Source organism: Ovis aries, chromosome 22, assembly GCF_016772045.2.
Source record: "Ovis aries strain OAR_USU_Benz2616 breed Rambouillet chromosome 22, ARS-UI_Ramb_v3.0, whole genome shotgun sequence".
Taxonomy (NCBI): Eukaryota; Metazoa; Chordata; class Mammalia; order Artiodactyla; family Bovidae; genus Ovis; species Ovis aries.
The window spans coordinates 10,475,797-10,501,086 of NC_056075.1; the positions used below are offsets into that span (position 1 = coordinate 10,475,797).

General features: G+C 41.2%; 1 long non-coding RNA gene across 1 annotated transcript in view; it reads right to left on the reverse strand.

Annotated features, from left to right (window-relative positions):
* Positions 1 to 213: 213 nt before the first annotated feature.
* The window catches only part of LOC132658442 (uncharacterized), a 31,926-nt gene continuing 6,849 nt past the window's right edge, over positions 214 to 25,290 (reverse strand). The window contains exon 2 of the long non-coding RNA XR_009598094.1: positions 214 to 23,848. This is a non-coding gene — a long non-coding RNA (uncharacterized LOC132658442). The remainder of the gene's footprint in view (positions 23,849 to 25,290) is intronic.

Below are 25,290 nucleotides of genomic sequence, written 5' to 3' on the forward strand. Positions count from 1 at the left end.
GGGTTAATAATCATATCTTATCACAAGGTGGTAGTGAGATGCAAAGAGTTAACAAATGAGAAGTGCCTGGCATGCTGCCTTGCCTATGGAGAACACTGTGGAATCATTAGTTATTATTATTATCCATTGTCCTATGAGGGAAATTTAGATCTAGAGGTGAGAGAGAGATACTTTCTCACGCAAAAAAAAAAAAAAAGAATTGCAGACTTAAACTTTTTTTTAATTTCTTCATTTTTAATTGAAGGATAATTGCTTTACAATATTGTGTTGGTTTCTGCCAAACATCAACATGAATCCACCATAGGTATACATATGTCCCCTCCATCTTGAACCTCCCTCCCCATCCCACACTTCTAGGTTACTACAGAGCCCTGGTTTGAGTTCTGTGCTCCATACAGCAGATTCCTATTGGACATCTGTTTTACATATGGTAATGTATGTTTCCATGTTACTCTCTCCATAACCTCTTAACCAGTAGAATGTGACAGAGTGTTAGTTTCCTGTTTCTGCTTCACCAAATTAAAACAAACTTTCTACAAACAACAAAACTTTATTTTATTATAGTTCTTCAGGTCAGAAGTCCAGGTTTCACTGGATTAAAATCAAGATAATTATCTTTCTTCTGGAAGCTCTGAGGGAGAACGTGTTTACCTGTCTCTTCCAGTTTCTAGAGGCTACTGCATTCCTTGATTTATGGCCCCTTCTTCCATCTTCAAAGCCAGTTCTGTAGCATCTTCAAATCTGTCTTTCTGACTCTGACCATCCTGCCTCCCTCTTAGTTAGAATGACCCTTGTGATTACATCAGACCCTGATGGATAACCCAGGATTATCTTCATATTCTAAGAAGATTAACTTAATCACATCTGCAGATTCACAAGTTTAGGGCATTAGGGTGCAGACGTGTTGGGAGGCCATTATTCTGCACACCATATCCAGACACACAGAGATGCATTTCCTGTTTGTTGCATATCAAGGCATTTGTAACAGCTTCTCAGTTAAAAAAATATTTCCACCAATAGTGTTGACATCAGATATACTAACTAACATCTAATAGACGTTTAAGAGATAATGCCCAAGTCCTGTGTTAGGAAAGGGATCAGAAAACCATAAAACCATCTGTCCACAATGCCATAAAAGCCAACTGGAAACGCAGAATTAGCTTGTTCACTTCTTTAAGCTTGTCAGGCTGTCTAGAATATGTAACGAATTTCATGATGTGTTCAAGTGCTTCATTTGTAAAATGTATGTTGAATTGCAGGAGAGCACTCTGTTAGATTTGGGAGGCAGAACAACTTTCAATATTCTCACTATCACCAAAAGACAGCTTGGGAAATTAGGTTTGATCATAAAGAGTAGAGACTTCTACTAGCTGAGGTGAATTTCTGGACGAGAAAGACATTATATGTACTGTCCCTTTTTTAACAGCACTTACATTTTGCCTGTACCTGCCACACTATCGACGTCCACTCAGAAGTACTATGCTCCCACATTGCCATACTAATCCTGGACTTTTCCACTAACAAACCAGACTAGCTCACAGGTTAGGACCTTCGCTCTCACTGTTCCTCTGCCTGGAACAGTCTTTCCCCATTTGCCTCTCCAATTCCTCCTCCAAATCCAGTGCTTCTTCCATCGTGTTCCACTCATCGTCCTCAACTCAGCTAGGTCACTAATCCCCAGTAAGCCTCCCCATCACCTCCTGCCCTGACCCGCACCCTGAGGTGATCACAGCTGAGCAACTGCACACACATACTTTATTGACATTTCCTTAGTTTTTACCTAATGCCTCTCTTTTTGTTCCAGAGTCCCACCCAGGACATCACATGATAGTTAGTTCTTCAAGTTCCTCTCGGCTGTGACAATTTGTTAGGCTTTCCTTACAGACCTTGACTGTGCTGAGCAATACTGGTTAGGTATTTTGTAAAATGACCCTCAGTTGGGAATTATTGGATGATTTTCTCATGACTAGACTGGGAGGTTATAATTTTGGGGAGGAAGGCCCAGAGGTAAAGTACCATCATTTTCATTGCTTCTTGTCAAAGTACATGCTACCAAGGTGACTTATTATAGCTGATATTAATCTTAATCCCCTGGTTGAAGCTTGTCAGTTTTCTGCACTGTAAAATTTCTCTTCTCTCAGTCCCTTCCCTACTGTATTGTGTGGAATGAAGTCACTATAGCCCAGACTTAAATAATGGGGAGCTACCCTCCATCTTCTTGAAGGCAGAGAACCTACATAACGCTTATCCAGCATGAAATCTAATTTTGATAGGATCCCAAAAGACCCCTATCCATACCGAAACCTGGGAATCACTGGTCCGAAGGGCAGAATCACGTGATGTTCTGGGTTTTCTTCCAACTTGAGGACTTGCTGATTGCCTGAGTGTGGATGACATGGTGAATGGATGGATTTGCTGGACTTCCGTGGAGACTGATAGTCACTTATTTAGTCTAGAAACCAAGTCTCGGATCCTCTAGACACAAAACAGTGGATAAATATAGAACTGTTGATATTACCACCATGGAGTGTTTTGGAATTGGAACCCCGCATATTGGAGGAGAAAAAAGCCATACCAAGGAGAATATATATACAGTGTTTAGGACTGGAGTCATACACACCACTGAGGGATCAGCTAAAGAGGAGAAAGTATCAGCCGTGCCAACTAGAGGAACGTTGTCAAGGGGGAGCCCAGAATCCTACGGTATAAAAGGCCATGTGAAGAGGGTCACATGGCACATGAGCAGTAAAGGGCACTTCAGAGCCACAGTAGCATTAACAACAGCAACAAACATTTATTAAGCTATTTGCATATATCAAGCATCAACTGTACTATTAATATACCCATTCCTTAAATCAGGGACTGCAACTGAGTTTAAGTAACTCACCCAAGGTGACATCATTACTGTGTGATGGGCTTAGGATTCAAACTCAGGTCTGTATGACTTTGGATATGAGGTTAAAACAAAAGATTAGGTCAGCTGTTTTCTTAGAGAAAGGAGACATTCCCAAAGTTATCCAAGGGATGAAGTAAACATACAAGAGGTGAGAAGCAACCACGTTTCTACTCCGGAAGGAGGAAAAATTAAGCAGCTTTGTGAAAGTTGCTGACTTCAGAGAAACGATGCAAGGAAGGCAAGCTGAAGATGGAGCCATTAGCAAGAATTCTGGCATGTGAACTGTTGAGAGAGCTTATGGTGTAAAACGAAATTCAGAAACTAATTTTTTCCTAATGGAAGCCTTGAACAGTAACAAAGCTGCTGCACCCAGGAGAAAGTTGAGTGGGTTATAACATTTCCTTGTTAAAAGCTCTTACATTTTCTCATGTGCGCCCTGCACTCAGCATTAGGTTGCAAACTTTAACAGGCAGGCTGCGGTTTGGTTATTCCCAGAGGGCACAGAGTGGGAACTCAGGAATGCAGTTAAGCAACTTCCTACTTTCCTCAAGCCTTAAAAGAGCTGCAGTGACCATCTCAGACATTGTTATTTTCAGAAAAATTTCCTAATGTATTTTAAGAAAAGAACAGATAAGATGCATATGATAAGGAAGCACTCTGGCTTTAGGCTTTCTTTAGCGCATTTCAGGGTGATGGAAACATGCTGGCATTGCCCTCTCTTCCTTCAACAGTGCGGCTGTCTAGTATCTCAGCCTTAGGAGGTCAGGCCCACCAGCTCTATCAGTCCCCTTCCCCTGCTGAAAACCAACGCCCATAAGAGAGCCCTGGGCCGAGCAGGCTGGACCATCCATAGTCCAGGTCATTTGGCAAGGCAGGCAGGGGTAGCCATCAGGCTTCTCTTTGCACTTCTGCAAGGGACAGATTTTCCCAAGATTGCTGAGCAGAGGAGCCTTTTACTAAAGGAACATCAGACTCCTTCGAGGAGTCTTTATTTTATGAGATGCCACTGGTTTGGGTTGACTTGCTGCTAACCGATTATTGATGATTGCATGATAACTGGTTTCTGGGACAGCTTTACAAAAGTTGACCCTTAAATGTAGTTAATCAGTGCATTTCCCATCCCAGTCCTTGGAAATACTGAGTTAGAACAGTTTCTTTCTTAAAGCATGGCTTAAACTTATAGAACCTTAGCCATTGGAATTACCTGTTAGTTTATCAAAATGTACATTTCTGGGGTGTACTTGAGCCAGATTCTCTGGCGCAGAGCCTGAAGATGTGCATTTAAACAAGAGCTACCTAGAAGCTCTAGCACAGAGCGTAGGGGGATAATGCGACTCTCAAAAATATAGGAAGATAGTGTAGGTTGGGTCATTATTAACATCATCCTCTCTCTTGAGATGACAGGTGCCAGGCATGTGTCCTCAGAGAGCAGCACAGACAGGGGAAGGCAACTGAGCAAGACCAGAAGACTTCATTCTATTTTAGGCTCTGTCGCTAATTGTCTGTGTGGCTTTGTATGGTTCACTAAGCCCTGTGGCCCTGGTTTTGTCATTCATAACTTTAAGTGTGTGGGCCTATATATTTCAATGTCCTTTTTATGTCCACTCATCTCTGATTGAAATATTGTCTGAAAATACAAAGTATAAACTGGCCTGAGGGCATCTGTGAAGTTCAGTTCAATTCAGTTACTCAGTTGTTACCCTAAGGACTGCAGCACGCCAGGCCTCCCTGTCCATCACCAACTCCTGCAGTTTACCCAAACTCATGCCCATTGAGTCGGTGATGCCATCCAATCATCTCATCCTCTGTTGTTCCCTTCTCCTCCCGCCTTCAATCTTTCCTAGCATCAGGGTCTTTTCAAATAGTCAGCTCTTCACATGAGGTGGCCAAAGTATTGGAGTTTCAGCTTCAGGATCAGTCCTTCCAATGAATATTCTGGAATGCTTTCCTTTAGGATGGACTGGTTGGATCTCCTTGCCGTCCAGGGGACTCTAAAAAGTCTTCTACAACACCATCTATGAGGTAATAGGCTGAAAATGTTGATAGTTTCCACAGAAGGTAAGTTATGAAAAATACAGGCTGAAATTTTGCCCCAAGAACTGGCACTTTATTGTTCACTGGCTGTGGGTGTGACCTTCACCTGTTTTCTCATTTGCAAAATGACAATAACACCGGCTTATTCACTGCACAAGGTTCCTGAGCTGATAAATTTTATAAAAAGACTTAAAATGCTAGAGTACTTTGAAAGCTTTAAAAAGCCAATCAAGGGAGCATATTATGAGTTGTCACCAAAATGAGGATTGACTCAACGGAGCAGCAGGAGATACTTCAATGCTGTTGTCCGGAGTGTCGTGGGAAGCCCTGGGAATGTAGGGTGACATTAGATGGTCCAGAGGTTTAAGTGGGAAGAGTCCATAGAAAGCAAAGTGGCCTGATCCAAGCCGAGGCAGCACAGGCTGAGGGCCAAGATCGGCTGCGAGTTTACACAAACACTCTCATTTTAGCATCAGACATACTTTTAGCCCCCAGAAAAGAAAGTGAACAGGAAGGACCCCACGAGATAACTTTGGATGCTTCAAGAATTTTAAAAGCTGCAGTTTGGAATTTGAGGCATTCATTTCCTTTTCCAACAAAATTGAGACCCTATAGGGTAATTTCAGGCTGATGAACTCTCACTTCTTTAAAACCTGATTGGAATTTGAGATAGCTGGATCAGGCTGAGATTCTCACTGTGAAGAAAAGTTTCACAAAGTAGGAGAAAACATATGGGCTTTGGAATCAAGTTGGATTCAAAGGCTAGGTTTTTTTTTTTTTTTCCAACAACCTAATTTGACTCATTGGGCAAATCATCTAACATCTGAGCATCTCAGTTTTCTTGTCTGTAAAATGGGAATATTGTAATATTGCTATAAGGACTGATGGGAGAACACAGTGGAATACTGAATTCTGGTGACTTTCAATAGAATTTTCCTCAGCAGTGCTCCATTCCTACATGCATTTGATTATAGCTATGTTGCCTGAACCCAAACTGCAAACACAGAACACCCTGGCACCCTTCAAATACAAACAAAAAGAAGCCTAAGAACGCTTGTTTCTTAAACTTTCCAAGATGAAAGATTAACATATAATGTAGGACAAATGGTTTCATAACTTTCTTGCCATGGGCAGTATCTTGTTAAGGCCAGTAAAAGACAAGCAGGATGAATCTCTGTGAATTACTTCAACTAGTCCAGAAGCCATGAGGCTTCACATCCCCAAACCCAGTTTATTCTCTTTTTCTGGTAATATACCTGATTGCCTTATGCATTTATCCTTTTTCTCTTATTGAGTATAGATGATGTACAATGTTAAATAAGTTACAGATGTACAACACAGTGATTCACAATTTTTAAAGATTATACCCTTAACCCATTTTGCTGCTGCTGCTGCTAAGTCGCTTCAGTCGTGTCTGACTCTGTGCGACCCCATAGATGACAGCCCACCAGGCTCCGCTGTCCCTGGGATTCTCCAGGCAAGAACACTGGAGTGGGTTGCCATTTCCTTCTCCAATGCATGAAAGTGAAAAGTGAAAGTGAAGTCGCTCAGTCGTGTCCAACTCTTAGTGACCCCATGGACTGCAGCCTACCAGGCTCCTCCGTCCATGGGATTTTCCAGGCAAGAGTACTGGAGTGAGTTGCCATTGCTGGTTGATAAGTCTTCCCTCAAACCCCTACATTGGGTCTCTAATAGGAATAAATATAAATTTGAGTTTTTAAAATGAATCTCAAGATTTTGTTGGTATTATTATCATCCTGCAAGCTTACATTTCCTCCAGAATTTAAGCTGTATCATCCATATAACGATTGCTTTTTTGCTGTAGCTTATAACAATAATTGAGATTTTCCAGTTGTGACCTGCAAGTGTGGCATGATTCTAGCATTCCGTTAGAAGTATTCAATTCAGTGGGGTTGTATATATAATTATTTATGTACAATTTATATGCTGTATATTAAATCTGTATGTAAGTCTTTGCAAACTTCTAACTCAGATCTGTTAGATTTAGCAACTCTCATTCATGCAGAGTATCTGACTAATCACAGTATTTAATTATGTTCCCATGTGATCACATCTATGCATTAATAGACTTCCTTATTGTGCAACAATTTTCTTACATGTGATAGACATGGTTACCTATATAATCATCTTGACAGACACAGGAACCCAGGGAGTCTGCAGGCAGGATCTTCGGTCACCTTGGGTTTAAAATTCATCACAGAACAATAAAACATGTTTGTTTTACTGAGCCCATGACAACGAAGACTTTATCCAAAAACCAGCTGTAGATGCTGGTAACACGGGCACTCCACTGGCCTGAAAGAATGTGAGCAGGGTTTGTGTCTTGTGCACATATTTGTCGACAGAGTACTTTTTTGGTAGAGAGGAACAGAAAATTCTGGCTTCTTCAGAGAGCTGGATGCAAGCAACCCCTCCTCCAAAAGTAGTCAAAATACCACCGGGGAGAACCTTGACTTTATAAGGGAAGGCAGCTTCTGAGTCACAGAAAGTCTTTTCCTGCTTAATTCTCTCTTACTGGCTGGCCTGGAATGAGGCTCTGCTAAAAATGTTTCAGGCAACTGTTGATTTAGGAATTTCTGTCCTCTTTTCTAGTAACAGACTGTGTATGTGTTGTGGAAATTCTACAGATCCCTACACCTCACTCACCCCTTTTAAAGTCTTCCTCTTGGAAAGTGGACGTGGATGGAACATTTCTCAGGCTTAAAGAAGGAAAAGTTTCTGTCCGTCAGAACTTTATATAGGTCTGGCATTTGGGATAACACACTACATTAAAAAAGCTTTTTTCCCAGATGACATACAGATGGAAAATCTGTCTGGGTAGAAGATTCTTCTGAATAAGAAGAAACATCCCAGAAAACAGAAAGATTTAAGGGTTTGGAACATTATTATCTGCGTTGCATTGGGGGTTTTTTCCCTCACATTGAATGGTACTCAAGGCAATTTTATATGTAGGATCTTGATTATTGAACCAGTAAGTATAATCTTAAGTGATGGGAGTAGGGGAAGTTGGAACACATTGTCTCCATAATATTAAAATGGATTTTCCAACATGCTGTTTGCTTTGCCACTTTTCTCATCTCCCAAAAAACTTTCTTGACTTTAGTGTCAATATTCCATCTTTAAAAAAAAAAAAAGATACAAACATTTCCACATTCTGGTGTATTTGGGGCATCAACTGTGCCTAAGTCTATGCTGTAACCTGAACTGTCACTCTGCCTTGATATACCTTGGATATCTCTATCTGAAAGGACACGACCCACCCAGAATAACAGATTTTCTGTCATGCAGAGGAGACTTTCAGAGCCTTCAGCTTCATCTCTCGTCATCCTTTTATGGCTTTCTTATTTCCACTCAGATTTTTCAGATCTCTGAGATGGTCAGCTTCTTGGAAGCCTTCCCTGACCACCACACTCCCTCCCAACTAGATATTATGTTCTTTAAGAGCACTCAACCTTCTTCTCATAGTACTTTTTGGTGTTTGTAATAGTGTGTGATTATTTTGTGATACCCACCTTTCTCATTAGACCTGGGTAGGGACCTGACTGTTCACCACAGTATCTCCGGTGTCTTTTAAAAGACACGGGCATAGCAGGTGCTCAGTAAATGTCTCTCACGTGGGTGTTTGCAAAGGACCGACTCCACCCGGGCCTTGATGATGAATTGTCATTGCTGTTGTTTCTATGTTGTCTGACTCTTTGAGATCCCATGGACTGCACAGTAGGCTTCCCTGTCCTTCACTGTCTCCTCTCAAACATGAGAAGAGTTTTGCTCAAACTCATGTCCATTGAGTTGGTGATGCTATCTAACCAGTGATGATGAGTGAATGCCTCTAATCCTTCAAGAAGCAGGCACTCCTTGCAAAATATGCTGATAGTGGACTGCACTGGTAATGAAAGAAAGATGAATTTAGATGCAATTTTAGTGAGAGAAAAGTGTTTTCAATATTCAGGCAATCCATAAATCCCTTACATTTAGTGTTAAAATGCAGGATACACCGCTTAAGAAAAATTTTTACTTTTGTGTACCTGGAGCTCACCAGTTCTTTCTCCACTCAGAGGCAATGTCATTACTCCATTCAAGCAGATCTGTTTGTCCAAAAAGCATTCCTCCAGCCTCCACCTCTTAACTCCACTCTCCAGAAACATGCTGAAATCCTAGCAAAGTCATGTTCACCTGACTCTCCTCTCCTCTCCTCTGAGTTCCCTTCTAACCCAGAAAATTGCCGAGTGTTCGCCAACTTCCATCACCACTTAAAAAAAAATTTTTTTTTAATCTTTTGGCTCTGCCACAAGGCACGTGGGATCTTAGTTTCCTGACCAGGGGTTGAACCTGTGTCCCCTGCTTTGGCAGTGAAGAATCTTAACCATTAGCCTACCTGGCCAAGTCCTCCGTCACCACTTTTATTCCAAGGTTTCCTTGGAGCTCAGGTCCCTGCTCCTGAGAAATAGCATCCAGTTAGGAATTCAGGGACCATCTGAATAGAGCTGGTTCTAGCTAAAAACAACTCAGCCCAGCAGTGAGTCCTAGAGGGTAGAAAGGACACACACTAAAATATTAATATTGCATTGGGTAGTCCTAAAATTAGTTTGCACAGCTCTAGAATTTTCCACTTGATATTTATGAATCCAAAAATCTGACAAAGACATATGCCTGAATTTGTGTCTGACATTGGGATTTTACCACCAAAAGACAATAAAATGTAATGATAAACTTTGTCCTTGGCTTACTCTTATCCATCAAAGGGATAAATAGTAGACATCTTCCTTAGTGATTAAGCCTTATCTTTCAGTACTTCTCATACAATTAGGAATGGGGCAAGAAAGGGTTTTTAGAACACCGAGGCTGTCACCCTGCTTATTTAACTTATATGCAGAGTACATCATGTAAAATGCTGGGCTGGATGAAGCACAAACTGGAATCAAGATTGCCAGGAGAAATATCAATAACTTCAGATATGCAGATGACACCACCCTTACGGCAGAAAGTGAAGAGGAACTGAAGAGCCTTTTGATGAAAGTGAAAGTGGAGAGTGAAAAAGCTGGCTTAAAGCTCAACATTCAAAAAACGATGATCATGGCATCTGGTCCCATCACTTCATGGCAAATAGATGGGGAAACAGTGGAAACCATGACAGATTTTATTTTCTTGGGCTCCAAAATCCCTGCAGATGGTGATTGCAGCCATGAAATTAAAAGACGCTTGCTCCTTGCAAGAAAAGTTATGACCAACCTAGACAGCTTATTAAAAAGGAGAGACATTACCTTGCCAACAAAGGTCTAGTCAAAGCTATGGTTTTTCCAGTGGTCATGTATGGATGTGAGAGTTGGATGGATCATAAAGAAAGCTGAGCGCTGAAGAACTGATGCTTTTGAACTATGGTGTTGGAGAAGATTCTTGAGAGTCCCTTGAACTGCAAGGAAATCAACCCAGTCAATCCTAAAGGAAATCAGTCCTGAATATTCACTAGAAGGACTGAGGCTGAAGCTGAAGCTCCCATACTTTAGCCACCTGATGCGAAGCGCTGACTCAGAAAAGACCCTGATGTTGGGAAAGATTGAAGGCAGGAGGATAAGGGAACAACAGAGGATGAGATGGTTGGATGGCATCAACAACTTGATGGACATGAGTTTGAGCAAACTCCGGAGTTGGTGATGGACTGGGAAGCCTGGTGTGCTGCAGTCCATGGGGTCACAAAGATTTGGACATGACTGACTGACTGAACAACAAAGCTGGAGAAGGCAGGTGTTTTTCTTATTTTCACTTACCTAGAGTTTAAAACTTCAACTGCTTAAATGAATATCTCACTTCCAAGTGTGTAAAATAACAGATGATACATTTGTTTTTTATCCTCAATTGTTAATATGATGAAACAAGTACAGTTAAGGACAAATACAGACATAAAATGGGCAAACCCCATGTACTATGTTTTGTAAAAGGTATCAATGGCATGGAGACATAGGATTCTCTCTCAATCATTGTCAACACGGCCCCTGAAATTTTTTGTTAGTATGTGAGTGTTTGGGTAAATAGAATAAGGTAAGAATGAATAGAAGTTATATTTCCTTATATCACATCTGCTAAATGGTTAAGACCCAAATTTCGTCACTTGACTCTTTCATTTCAGACCGTTAGGTTTTATTTATTTTCTGATGGGTTTATCAGAAGTCGAAGCAACAGTGCTAATCACTTGAAGAGATTTTTGTTGTAGGTGTTGTCATTTGTTTTTTGTTTTTACCAATAGGACCTTTGTATAATGAAGACAGGATTTACAGCATGTAGGGGCTTAACAATTGGTGCAATACCCCTCTTGTTAACCTTGCTGCGTATTTTTTCCCTAGAAATAGCCAAGAATAAGTGTCTGGAGGGTAGTACTCTGATGATGAGTTAACATACAGATCTGTACCTTCTCCAATAGTTCCTTATTTATTCAAGCCAGATTTACAGTTCCTGGAGAACTAGCAGGCGGTTGTTCAGTGGAACTACTTATTGGTTATACGTTTCTAGTGAAATGAAACAAAGTCATCAGCTAACAAGAGGAGAGGGGCTTAAATTCAGCCATTGGCTGGTCTTCAGGCAGCAGGAAAATAAGGGACTCTTATTTTTGATAGTGATTGATGTTTTACTCTTTCTCCTTTCTTGACTTCTGTTGTACTATTTTCTAAACATCATTTTAATGTATCTATTTTCTTTTTGGGTCTCCGTGGTGATTCAGATGGTGAAGAATCTGCCCACAATGCAGGAGACCTGGGTTTGATCCCTGGGTCAGGAAGATCCCCTGGAGACGGGAATGGCTACCCACTTGACTGAGCGACTTCCCTTTCACTTTTCACTTTCATGCATTGGAGAAGAAAATGGCAACCCACTCCAGTGTTCTTGCCTGGAGAATCCCAGGGACGGGGGAGCCTGGTGGGCTCCCGTCTATGGGGTTGCACAGAGTTGGACACGACTGAAGCGACTTAGCAGTGGCAGCCAGTATTCTTGTCTGGAGAATTCCACGGACAGAGGCGCCTGACAGGCTACAGTCCATGGGATCACAGAATTAGACACGACTGAGTGACTAACACTTCATTTCTTTTTAGCTGTATCTTCTCGGTACTATTTTTAAGCAGTTGCTCTAGAGACTACAATGTGCCTCCTTAAATAGTCACAATCCACATAGAGTTAATACTGTTTCACTTCATGGAAAAAGTTGAAACCTTATAAGTACTTTTATCCTCTCATCCTGTTACAATGCCTATTATAAACCCCATACAATCGTATAATTTTTGCTTTAATACACTCTGCTTTATTTCTAGGTGAGCATGTGCACTGTCACAGTGAGCACCTCGTTTATCTTTTGCTCTGTCTCTAGACTGTGTCTCCAATATGTATTTGAGCTGAGAGTCCTAAAGGCAATTTTGTGTTGCTTCTTGTGTTTGAGATGACTGACCCAAAGATTGTGTTTCTGTGTCCCTGTGTTTGTTAAGGGCTAAGCTTTGGAAAAGAGCCATTGCCGGAGACGAAAGAAGAATGAACCCATACGGTGTTTGCGGTTGTTTTATTTTAAAATCCAACTTAGTAAGGCCTTGGTCTTTCCAAAAATAAAATTTAACTTCAGGATTCCATTTTTCTATTTTTGCTTTGCTTCTCTTCCACTGACCATCCCCCTTCTTTCCTCTGTGTGACCCATGGAGTCAGAAACTCCTTCTTTGGATAATTTCAGGTACAACTTTGGAGACAGACCCCAGGAAATTGACCCTGGAGATGCGGTCTGACTCTTATGAGATCCCACCCTTAGGGACCTCGAGGTTATCATCCCCATCTGAACAGCAGCTTTAAGAGAGAGATGAAGTGAAATGTCTTGATGGGGAGAGGGAGATGCAGTCCCAGAGACTACCCCTTTCTAAAGGAAAATGTATTGCTTCATCCTGATTCATCATTCCATCAAGTATTCATGGATGTAAGACAAAGTGCCTGCAGGCCCCACTTAGAGTGCAAAGTGCCCCCAAAGCTCTTTAACGGGCCATTCTTTCTTCAGAGACAAAGCGCTTAAAATGAACTAACCTCAAATGGCTCTCATTCAATTACAGACATTCAGATGAAACTATATTCATTTTTGCAACTGAACCAAAGTCACCAGGCAATCTAGTGTTGGTCAGGCCAAATATAAACAAGTATATATACATGTACCAGCATAATTACCTGTGTGCTTTGCATAATTACATAAGCACGTACCTTCAGAGCTACAAAGTTTATTAAATTTTACAGCTGGGCCTAAGACAGGCATTAAGGTGCATTGTAAATGTAACCTGATTTAAGCCATATTGAATTTGGCTTGAATCTTCAGCAAAGAAACGAGGCTCTCAAGACCCTGATTTAAGAAACCAACAGCAAACAGAAAACTGTTCTTTATGTTTTTCACCTAATAGGTGTCCACAGAATCTGTACTTGAAATTGGATGATTTATGTATTAAAAGAGAGATTGAGGCTAAAGCTCCACTCAATTAATTTGAAAATATGGAAAAAGCAATTGCCAAATCATGCAACTTATTAAATGTTGGTGGTCTCCAAACTTCATCTTTAAAGTGGGGGAAAACGATACAGTTATTCTGACAGTGAATGAAGTAATGCACATTGCTTAGTGCAATGTCTAGCATGCAATAGGTGCTCAGGGCCTTTCGCTATTAGTATCACATTAAATTGCCAACTAAAGTCAAAGTGAAACAGTGTCTTAAGTCATTGATTAAAAAGAAAAGAAGATGACCTTCAAGCAGGAGCAATGATACTGCTTCTATGTTTTCTAAATCTCTGAACATGAGGGTATTTTAAGCCTTCTGAAGAAGACTGCTGAATTTATAAAAAGAAAGATGATAAATCTGAGACAGAGAGGACCCCCGCAGGTCAGCATCTGTGCTTCAGTGACATACTAGCCCTGCAGGTATTTTGTGCGTGCTTAGTCGCATCCAACTCCTTGTGACCCCATGGACTGCGGCCCACCAGGCTCCTCTGTTCCATGGGTTCTCCTGACAAGAATACTGGAGTGGGTTGCTGTTTCCTACTCCAAGGGCTCTTCCTGACCCAGGGATCGAACCCTCATCTCCTGTGTCTCCTGAATTGCAGGCAGATTCTTTACCCACTGAGCCATCAGGGAAGCCTAGCTCCATGGAAGGAAACCAATGGAAAAAAAGATAAATTTGTGATTCTTTTTTAAGGAAATGAAAAACACCAAAAGTGTTTTGTTTGTTCCAGAGTAGACATAACAAAAGTTTTCCTGTTGTTTCTGGCTTCCCAACGCTCTAAGGCAAGAATCTCAGGCGGAAAGGCAAGAAGAATACAGGAAGCAGCATGGAAAGGGCAAGAACAGAGCCTTGGGGAAATAAATCTGTGGGTTCTGGGCTCGCTTTCGTGGGGCCACATGTGCTTTGCACCTGAACTGTAAACTCCAAAGGGTAGGAAATTTTCTTCAGTTTTGTTCACTGCTGCATCTCCAGGACACAACCCAGTGCCAAGCACATAGTGGGCTCTGAATAAGTATTCTAGAATAAAAGCAAGGAGAGAAAGTGGAAGATACTAAAGGATTCAGTTCAGTTCAGTTGCTCAGTCGTGTCCAACTCTTTGTGACCCCATGAATTGCAGCACACCAGGCTTCCCTGTCCATCACCAACTCCCGGAGTTCACTCAAACTCATGTCCATTGAGTCGGTGATGCCATCCAGCCATCTCATTCTCTGTCATCCCCTTCTTCTCCTGCCCTCAATCCCTCCCAGCATCAGAGTCTTTTCCAATGAGTCAACTCCTCACATCAGGTGGCCAAAGTACTGGAGTTTCAGCTTTAGCATCATTCCTTCCAAAGAAATCCCAGGGCTGATCTCCTTTAGAATGGACTGGTTGGATCTCCTTGCAGTCCAAGGGACTCTCAAGAGTCTTCTCCAACACCACAGTTCAAAAGCATCAATTCTTCAGCGCTCAGCTTTCTTCACAGTCCAACTCTCACAGCCATACATGACCACTGAAAAAACCATAGCCTTGACTAGATGGACCTTTGTTGGCAAAGTAATGCCTCTGCTTTTGAATATGCTGTCTACGTTGGTCATAACGTTCCTTCCAAGGAGTAAGTGTCTTTTAATTTCATGGCTGCAATCACCATCTGCAGTGATTTTGGAGTCCCCCAAAATAAAGTCTGCCACTGTTTCCACAGTTTCCCCATCTATTTCCCGTGAAGTGGTGGGACCGGATGGTTAAGGTAGTAGAAACCTGTCTTCTCTCCGTAGATGTGGGGAATGTAGCAGGATTAGTGTACATGTTTAGTGTGTGTGTGGGCTCCCCAGGTGGCGCTAGTGGTAAAGACCCCTCCTGCCAATGCAGGTTAGACATGAGAGATGTGAGTTCGATCCCTGGGTCATGAAGACCCTTTGAAGGAGGGCATGGCAACCCACTCCAGTATTCTCGTCTGGAGAATCCCATTGACAGAAAAGCCTGGCAGGTGACGGTCCATAGGGTCGCAAAGAGTAGGACTTAGCACACAGACACACATAATGAATACGTAGTAGTTGCAGAGTGTTCACGTGTAGTGTTAATACATGTGGATACTATACGATAACACAAAGGGTAGTACAACACTATAGTGTGATGCCAGAGCACTATACAGTTGTAATTCAGTGAATTTAATTTAAAACCAGTATTTGTGACATCATTTGATTCTTCTTTAAATTCTCAAATTAATTGCTGTCAAAATCTGAGATCCTTCTCAAGCTTGATTCCTATGTCCTTTGTAGATTAGGACTCTATTATAGAACATTGATATTGTCATGGATTATCATTATTATTAATTTTATGATCTGAATAGATGATATATAATTGAATATTAATTAACTATATTATCACAAAAGCCAGAGTAAAGATGATAGGAAAGTATTTATTCTCAAAGTGGTTGATAGGGTTGACAATATACTGGTTTATTTTGATAGTCGTGCAAAAGACAAGTACATTGATTACTTTCAAGTAACCTTTCCATTGTCCTGATCTAATTAAGATTTTGGTTCTCAAAGTCTGTAATTTTATAGTTAAAAAACACTTCCTCTTTGGCGATTTGAAAAGGACTAACTGTAACAAATGCTGAATTCATTGCAATTCAGTGACATTGTATTATTTTAAAATGTATGTTAAGCATTCTGACCGATTGCAATTTTAAGTTAATACAATTGTGTTCTCTTGACACTTTAAAATGCATATCTATAATTAAAGAATTATGTTAGGAAGAAAATGTTGAATAGAATTCTTTGAAAATGTCTCATTAAATTACTCAAAACATAAATGCTCAGGCACTTGGGTAGAGTTGAGGTTTGAAAATTAAATAATCATTTATTTTATCAAACATTATTAGACCCTCTTAAAGGCTTAAATCAACACTAATGTTTGTAAAAGATGTTCACATTGTTTGAGATGCTTGACTCTGGTTTAGGGAGTTTTGCCTACGCCCCCCCAGTTTCCTTTGAATAAACAGCAAAATATTTTACTCTGAATCCCAAAGGAGAAACTTATTCCTGGCCTCTTCAGCATTGAATGAATTAATATTTTTGAGGACTGAATTACTAAAAGGCTAAAAGAAGTCTCTATCTCCATTTCACAGAAATAGGTGAGGCTGAGAGAACGTAACTATCAGAACTCCACAAACCTGAACGAGCCTGCTTTCTGTGCACACTGAGAGAGCTTCCGCATACCTTCTCTGACCTGTCAGCAAGTGGAAGGAGAGGAAAAAGACTGCTCTGTTGGAACCAACTGCAAGAGAAGGAAGAAATGAAAGCCACCAGGCTCGTGCTGACAGCTGGTCTGGTCATCAGTCCTTTCACACTAAAGCGCCAGCTCACCCTACTGCCAAGGAACTAGAAGCCTCCAGGTGTTCAGGGACCACTCCGGGAAGGGACTTTTATTCAAGTGGATCTTCTCTCCCACTAGGGCGTGTTTGGTGTCTTGGCAAAGAATCTGCCTGCAATGCAGGAGACCAGGGCTTGATCTTTGGGTTGGGAAGATCCCCTGGAGGAGGAAATGGCCACCCACTCAAGTATTCTTGCCTGGAGAATTCCATGGCCTGGTGAGCTATAGTCCATGGGTCACAAAGAGTCGGACATGACTGAGTGACTAACACTTTCACTTTTTCTCTGCCACTAACACATGGTAAATTGGGCCACCCCTCACAGCAGCAGCTTCTCCAAAGTCTTCTATGGTCCCGGAAGCTAGAAGCAACCCTTCCTCCATTTGGATCTCTTGGCAATTTGACTTCCTTATACTAATAATAACACTATTAGGAACTAACACTCATCAGGAAATGACTATGTGTCAGATTCTGTGTAACACGCCCCTTCCATGAATTACCTGTACCTTCATAACAAGCATAGAAGGTACATTCTGTTGTTAACATCTTTTTACAGATCAAACTAAAAGTTCGGAGAAACTAAGTAACAGCTACATGCCCAGCTACTTAATGGTTGCGGAGCCACAATTTAACTCCCAGAATCCATGCTATGACCCCATAGATTATATTGACTGCCTAGGTTCTCTCGGGGACAGGACCCATATGCTATCCATCTTTACATCCTAAGTCTTCCTTTTCTCTTGCTGCTGCAAAGATAGAGACTTGCCCAAATGTCAATACATAGGTTTGGAATTAAAACCCAGAAGTGAATTGGTCTTTGGTTTCACTCTGGGCGGGGGAACAGGCTGGCTTGTTATGACGTCCTCACTGAGGGACATGAAAGGATCATGTAGCAATGTGAAGTAATTGAGAACAGAATTGAAGGTAAAAAGGTTTCCTCCCTATGCCTTCAGAATTATAAACCAAGTGAAAGTCAAGCCACGGTTGATTGTCAGGGTAACCTAGAAAGTTCCTCTTCTCCCTCACCCTGTTTAATAAACCAAATCTATTTTCACTCGGCCACCCCATTGAATACACCCAGAATTCTACCATCTTCCGTAAGACAACAGTAGAGAAATTTCTTTAATACAAGTGAGCCTCTGTAAGTAGTTAGTATGGGGAAATGTGGTTTCTATGGACAAAAGGCTCAGTCCTGAGAACGTGATGGCATCTGACAGTCTCCCAGAACAGAACTGAGGATACAGTATTTTCCCTGTCCTGATGTACATCGACACTAATCCAGCTGTCCTTATGCCTCCTCCGCTTAATGGAGAAAAAGCAGGATGACCAGAGGCGGAGTAAAGAGAAGAATAAAATGTGTATCCAAAAATGGGCACTGGTGAGGAAAAAACACACACACACACACACACACACACACTATTTTATGTTTGGGAACATGGTCCGCTGTCTAAAACCCTGGAAAACAGAGAAAAACAAACACAATTCAAGTGATAGATGCTTTAGCTGTTATTAAGCCAGTTTTAATGGGCTGCACTGGTGTGTGTGCAGGGGGAGGGGTGCAGAGAGAGGGAGATGAGAGCTGAGAATAAAGGGAAGAAAGAAAAAAAAATCGGGTCAGTGAGTTTCCAGGCTCTGCAGCAGGGAGGTTTGGCAGCTCTGGCTCCTAAGGAAGCCAGGCCTTGTGATTCATCACAGACCAGATTCCTGCTGACTTCAAAGAGAGATGTTCAGGAGGAGAAGATGCCAGCATCTAGGAGGAAGGCAAGTCTGGCCAAGTAATTGTCATGACCCCTGAAAATGTATGCTACTCATCTAGAGGTAATACTAAACTCTGGTTTGTGTAGCAGTCATCACCCTAGCAAAGAACGGGAAAGAGAACTTAATGGCCTCAAGCTGAGGCATCTGCTGTCCTCCTGCTTTTCTTTCGTGGATGATGACATTGCTGTTTATCTTAACATGTCTCAAAGCCCTGAACTTTGTTGAAGGACAGCATGGATATAATTCTTTTGATCATTTTATTAAAAATCAGGGCAAAATTAAAACTTCATTCAATCAGAAAAGATTATAGGTGTTTGGCCTTATAATTTGCTAGCCACCTGGTCCTGACTCCACAATCAAGTGACAGGTGAGTCTGTATAGAAACAGCCAAAGCCATTTCCAGTGTCTGCATCTTCACCACATACCTCCTCAAACAGTAGAAAGTGCCTCATCTCCCTCTCTCTGCACCCCTCCCCCTGCACACACACCAGTGCAGCCCATTAGAACTGGCTTAATGACAGGTAAAGAATCTATCACTTGAATTGTGTTGTGACTTCAAGGGTAGACCCTGACAAGATGGAATAGTAAAAGTTGTACCTTCTACTTTTAAGAAGCTTCCAATCTAATTAAGGAAATTAACAGACAGAAGCAGCAAAACACAGCTGCAAAGTCTGTGGGCTCTGAGCATGGCCAGATGGGCCCAAAGACTAATCGTGGGCTTGTTTCCACTTGAAATTTGACTTTTTTATTTTGTTCACTGCTTTCAATTTCCTCACCCTTGTGGTCTGGATGAAAATCAAAGAGCTCAGGTTTAGACAAATGAACAGTTTGAGGTGATAAGTGGAAAATGAGAAGGAATTAAAATAGTGCAATGGGAAGGTAAACCTAAGCGGGAGAAAGAGGGAGAGATCCGAAAGTCATCTGGAAAGAGGGGATGGTCAAAGCTCAGGGCATCTTGGAGAAAGATGGGAAAAAATGCTGAGGAGAGTAGCAGGAGGTCAAGCATAACCAGGGTGAAGATGGCAGGGCAGGAGGGGACCCAGAAGACAGGTAGGTGTCTGGTGAACTGAAGGAGATAAGTGTTTCTCAGGCAAGGTGAGTCAAGGTTGACAGTTACCGTCATTTTGTAAAATCTGTTAAGGCAGGGACCACACCTGTTCAACTCACTGCTATTCCCAGGACTTAGTACAGCCCATGCCACAAAGCAGATATTCATAGATACTCATCTAATTAAGGAGATTGTTGGGATCCAGACAGACTTAAGTTCAAAGCCTCCATTCAAAGAGTAGTAAAGGATGCCTCTCTCTCAATTTGTTTTCTGATTTAGCAATGTATCTGGTGCTAAATAAAGTCAAGCCCATTTTTAAGGCAAAGGTGAAGCAGGGTGGGGTAGTTCAGTTCTACGTTGATATAGATTTATCTGAAATGTGGTTTTATTTTTTTTAAAGATGATTTTCACAGATTCCAAATATGAAACTCTATCATTCACTCTTCAAAAGTGGTGAAAATTTTCTATGTTCTGAAAGGTCACAATGAGTAAAGAAAGTCAGAAAAGGCTAGAGTTTTAAGTTCTGCCTTCTGTGAGAAGTGGGATTTGGAGGGTCAAAGTGGAGGAACAGGGTTCTTCCAGATAGGCAGTTGGGATGAGAGGTTGGGGACAGGACATGGGGAGGCTGACTGCCAGGAAGTCAGTGTTAGCAAAGGGCAAAGGCAATACATCATTAAAGAGGGAGTGGGGTTAGTTGACAAAGGGATAACTTAGGAGACCTGAGACCTGTGTTCTAACCTAGATCTACCATATACTGGCGTGTGTAACTCAGGCAAATAACCTAAATTCACCAAGCCAAAGGTTCTTAATTTGTAAACTGAGGACAATCTTACATAATGAGATCATGTTAGGATCACAAGAGATTGTGCAAAAAGTACTTCCTAGTGGGCTTCCTGGTGGCTCAGCTGGTAAAGAATGCACCTGTAATGCTGGAGACCTGAGTTTGATCCCTGGGTTGGGAAGATCCCCTGGAGAAAAGAGAGGCTACCCACTCCAGTATTCTGGCCTGGAGAATTCCATGGGTTGTGTAGTCCATGGGGTCGCAGAGTCAGACATAACTGAGCAACTTCCACTTTTACAGTGCAGTTAAACTCTTGGCTAAAGCTTAGTAATGTGTCAGTCATTGGCCTGAGAGAGGAAATACTTTTTCTGAAGAAATTGGCCAATGCTTTACCCTTCGTCATTGTGGTTTATGAATTTTCGCTATATTCACAACATGAAAAGTAGATAGGAAATTCTGTTTTGAACGAGGGCTAGAATAGTATCTAAAGAAAAGAAAGAAAAATGAAGAGATGCAATCCTAGGGCGTGGGAAAGCCCCAAGGGAGGGTAAGGGAGGGACATTTTCCAGTTCCCATCTAATGTCGCCATTGTTAGTAAGACCACAAAGGAGATAGATCGGGGTGGCAAACATGAGGTCACAGGAAGAGGGGACTAGGAGAAAGGAAAGGTGAGGTGGGGAAAAGACTAAGGAAAAGTTAGGCCAGGTATTTCAGACCCTTCCAGAAAGAGCTCCAGAGCCAGAGAATATACATCCTAGTCTATGCTCTGGTATATGACAAGGTTTCAGATTGGTGCTGTATCAAAAGAAAGCAAGAGACAAACTCTCATTCACTAAAAAAGGTAGGAGATATCAAGATACTGGGCAAAGACAGAGCACAGACTTTAGAGTCAGACAAACCTGAGTTCAGTGGACATGAACTTGAGCAAACTCCAGGAGATAGTGGAGGACAAGGAAGCTTAGCATGCTGCAATCCAGGGGATCACAGAGTCAGACATGATTTAGCAATTGAACAACAACAGACGTGAGTTCCTTACTTACCTCAGGAACTTGACCAAGGTACCTGTTTACGTGAATAAGAAGTTAGCCTTTCCTCATAGATGCAGGTAGGAGAATTAAATAAGATAGTATATGTAAAAGGATCTAGTACATAATGAATGCTCAATTAACTAATCTGTGCTGGTTCAGGAAGAAGGCAGCACATGGTTAAATGCAAGAAACAATTGTTTGGTTCACATCCCAGCCCTACAATTTATTTGTTGTGTGACTAGAGTAAGATTTTTAACCACTTGGGTCCTCACCTTATTACATCTATATAATGGGTATAAGAAGATCTATCTCTCAGGATTTTTATGGGCATTAAATGACATGATATTTATAGCCCTTAGCATAGTACCTGTCTCATATTAAGTGCTCTAAATAAACGTGTTAGATATTATCATTGAAACATAATCAAAAGCTGTACATGCACTAAATTTAACATTAAAAAAATTTCTACATGAGAGATCCACTGTGGGTTATTTATTTATTTATTTATTTTGGAGAAGGGGAAAGTAAGACATAAAAGGCAGAGTATGTGCACAGAACTGTAAGATACATGTCCCCACGACAGAAATAAAGAAGGCAGAGATTCACTGAGGGGGGAATTCATGGACATTTATGGTCACATTATTCTGATTGGCTGAGGGGATCAGCAGGCTTCTGGCCAGTTTTCTTTCCGTTCACGGAAATAAAAGTTCAGTGTGTTTGAAAATGAACTAAGTTTATTCCCCCTTATTTTTCTTGATAGGAAGGATTTATTTATGTAGTCAGAGAAGGCTTGTTTCTGCTAAGTGAAAATTTGGCCTAGGGAGTATAATAATAAGCTAAATGGAAACTGGATAAAAATATGTTTATTATGACATTATTTAATTTGTTGATATCCCTACATTCCCTACCTAATACCATGAAAGAAATTCTCAAATAACAATACAGTTGGTCAAACTGTTAAAAGTGGGGTCAGTTTGTCTGTATCTGTATGAGCTCGATCAACGGCTAGTTTCTCTGAGCTGGTTACCTTGACAACCCAAGGCTCCTCTTCAGATGTGCTGTCCACAACAGGGATGTGCATATGAGAAATGCAGAGTCTCATGCTTCTCTTCAGACCTACTGCATCAAACCCTGAATTTCAACAGAATCACCAGGTGATTTATCTCTATATTAAGATTTGGAAAGCACTGAGAGTGTGGAGTTATGGCCACATAATCTTAATCGTTACAGTCATCACTTCAGTTAACATGGACAAGAGCTATGATAATCAGGAGTGAGTGGATATAAACAGCAACATTTCATACTTGATAGATTTGCTCGGTGCAATAAAGAGTTCCCTTAGCTCATGAAATCTTAGGAAATAAACCTGAAATTTAAGCAACTAAAATGATGAAAGTATGACAATAATCAACCGGAAACCACGTGCTCAACAGAACCACAAAAACTTCCTTAGAGTAGATTCAGCCTGGACTTTAGAGCTTTGCCTCAGCCACTTTATAACCAGGTGACTTTGGGTAAGTTGCTGCAACAAGTTTCTTATATCTGAAATAAGATGCTAACAGAACCTATTTCATGAACCTACAGGATCTACTTTAAGTTACGAGGCTTAAAGAGTTAGTTTGTGTGTGCAAAGAACACACAAATGACTGTGCCAAGATTAGTTATTATTAAGCATTAGACATTTTAATATTGTTAGATATTATTATGAATAATGCCTTAGGTTTGTTGGATTTCACAGCTTCCTTCACTTTAAACAATTCTTCCCAACATATTTCCATGGTTTAAATAAAAATAAATTTGAAGAAAAATCTTAAAAGAGTACTGATAAGCCCCTTGGATGACTTGGAATTTCCAAGACTTCACAGGCAGGTGAGTAGAAGATGCCTGCTTTGAGTCTTTGCTCAGTCCCAGCCTCTCCAAACCCCAGCAGACTCATAACCACTACAACACAGGAAAGACTCTTCTAAAGAACTATCCTTCCCAGAGGGTGGTGTGTGTATAGGAGGACAGGATGCTTAGAAATTTAAAACTATTTTAAATAGTTTACCTATGACATTCTCCCTTTTGGGGTATGTCTCATTATGGGTTTGAACAACTTGATCATAATCACTGAAGCACACACAAAGCAAGTTACTAAGATCTTTGTTTTTTATCAATACCCATTTGATAGACTTGAACCAGCAAATGAACTATGGACATGGCACGAACTGGGCATATAATTTGCATTTGGTTCTTAATGAAACCTTTGGGCCAGCCTAAGTAGTCAAGTCACATATGAAGAGATCTGATCAGAGCCAACAACAGATGATCACGGGATCAAAAAATCTGAGACAAGGACTTCTTTTTAGTTCTTTTCCAGAAAGTTTAAAATATACCTTCCTTTGTGGAGAAGCCAAGGTGAGGGGCTGCAGGCCATGCTTATGCTCTCCAACCTAGTGAAGAAGGAAAAGCGGCGCAGGTAAGTAAAGGGACACTGATAGTGATAACTTCGGGACCAGCCCATGTATGTTGTCACCCATTAAAAGGTGCTGGCAGTCCAAGAGGTTTTGAGAGGACATTTGCACACTGCAAAAAAAAAATAAAGTTGCAAAATACAAGACTGGCTTCCAAGCAAAGCATTATGCTGAAAGTGCTTAGGTTTACCAGGTGAGAAAATTGAGGCTGAAAGAGGTGAAATATTATGCAAAGCTTCCCACAGCTAGTGAAGGAACTGAACTAGGATTTAAATTCACGAGCCTATTCTCCCCACTCTTCTGTATTAGCTGACGAAGGCCATCTTCAGCAGAAAACCATCTTCGTCCTTCTCTTCGTGTGGTCTGTGCTCTAGATTAGCCTACGGTTCCCCTATCCTCTCTTTTCTAATACCTTACTCTGCATTCTATCTCTAGCTTTACGAGACTCTCTGTAACCCTCCTTTATCTCTCACCCGTCATCTCCCTTGAGCTGTCACTCAGCCTGTTCTAACGGGAAAGGCTTGGGCCTTGGCACAGGGTTTCCCCCAATCTCATCCCTTCAGCACTAGGTGGGGCTTAAGAGGCAATGGCTGCCCCTAACTCCATGCTGCTCTGACATCTCTTGACGTTGATATTACCCAGGTTTGCTGCTCTTTTTTCTGGTGGTCATTTTGGAGGCAGAGAGGAGGGCTAAAGCAGAAAGACTTTCATGCCTTATGTCAACCTTTTCAGTACCCTTACCACTGGTGGTTTGGGAAACATTTTTAGTGGTATGAAGGCAACTATTTTGTTTCAATGGTTATTTTTACAGATACCTTCTATCTTTGGTAATGAATGCGGATTTTCCATTTATGGTTACAATGTAATGCGCTTTTCTTTTTTCTATTTCTATAACATCTTTTTAAACTTATTTTTTAATTGGAGTATAATTGCTTTGCAATGTTGTGTTCGTTTCTGCTGTACAACAACATGAATCAGCTCTGTGCACACATAAATCCCCTCCTTCTTGAGTATTCCTCCCACCCCAGCCCCATCCCACCCATCTTGGAGCACCCAACTTAGCTCCCTGTGCTACACAGCAACTTCCCAGTAGCTGTCTGCTTTACACATGGTAGCATATATATGTCAGTCCCGATCTCCTAATTCATCACACACACATACACACCCTCGCTGCGTCCAGAAATCCATTCTCTCCATAGTCTTTGTACAGAGAGAAGTCAGTCGGAAAGACAAAAACGAATACCATGTATTGACATGTATATACGGCAGGTAGAAAAATTGGTACTGATGAGTCTATCTGCAGGGCAGGAATACAATATACTATGTTATTTTTAAAATAAATTACTTAAGAATAATGCAGGTTGACTTTATATTATATATATGTTCGTTGTATATTATATAACTGATATATAACTAAGTTA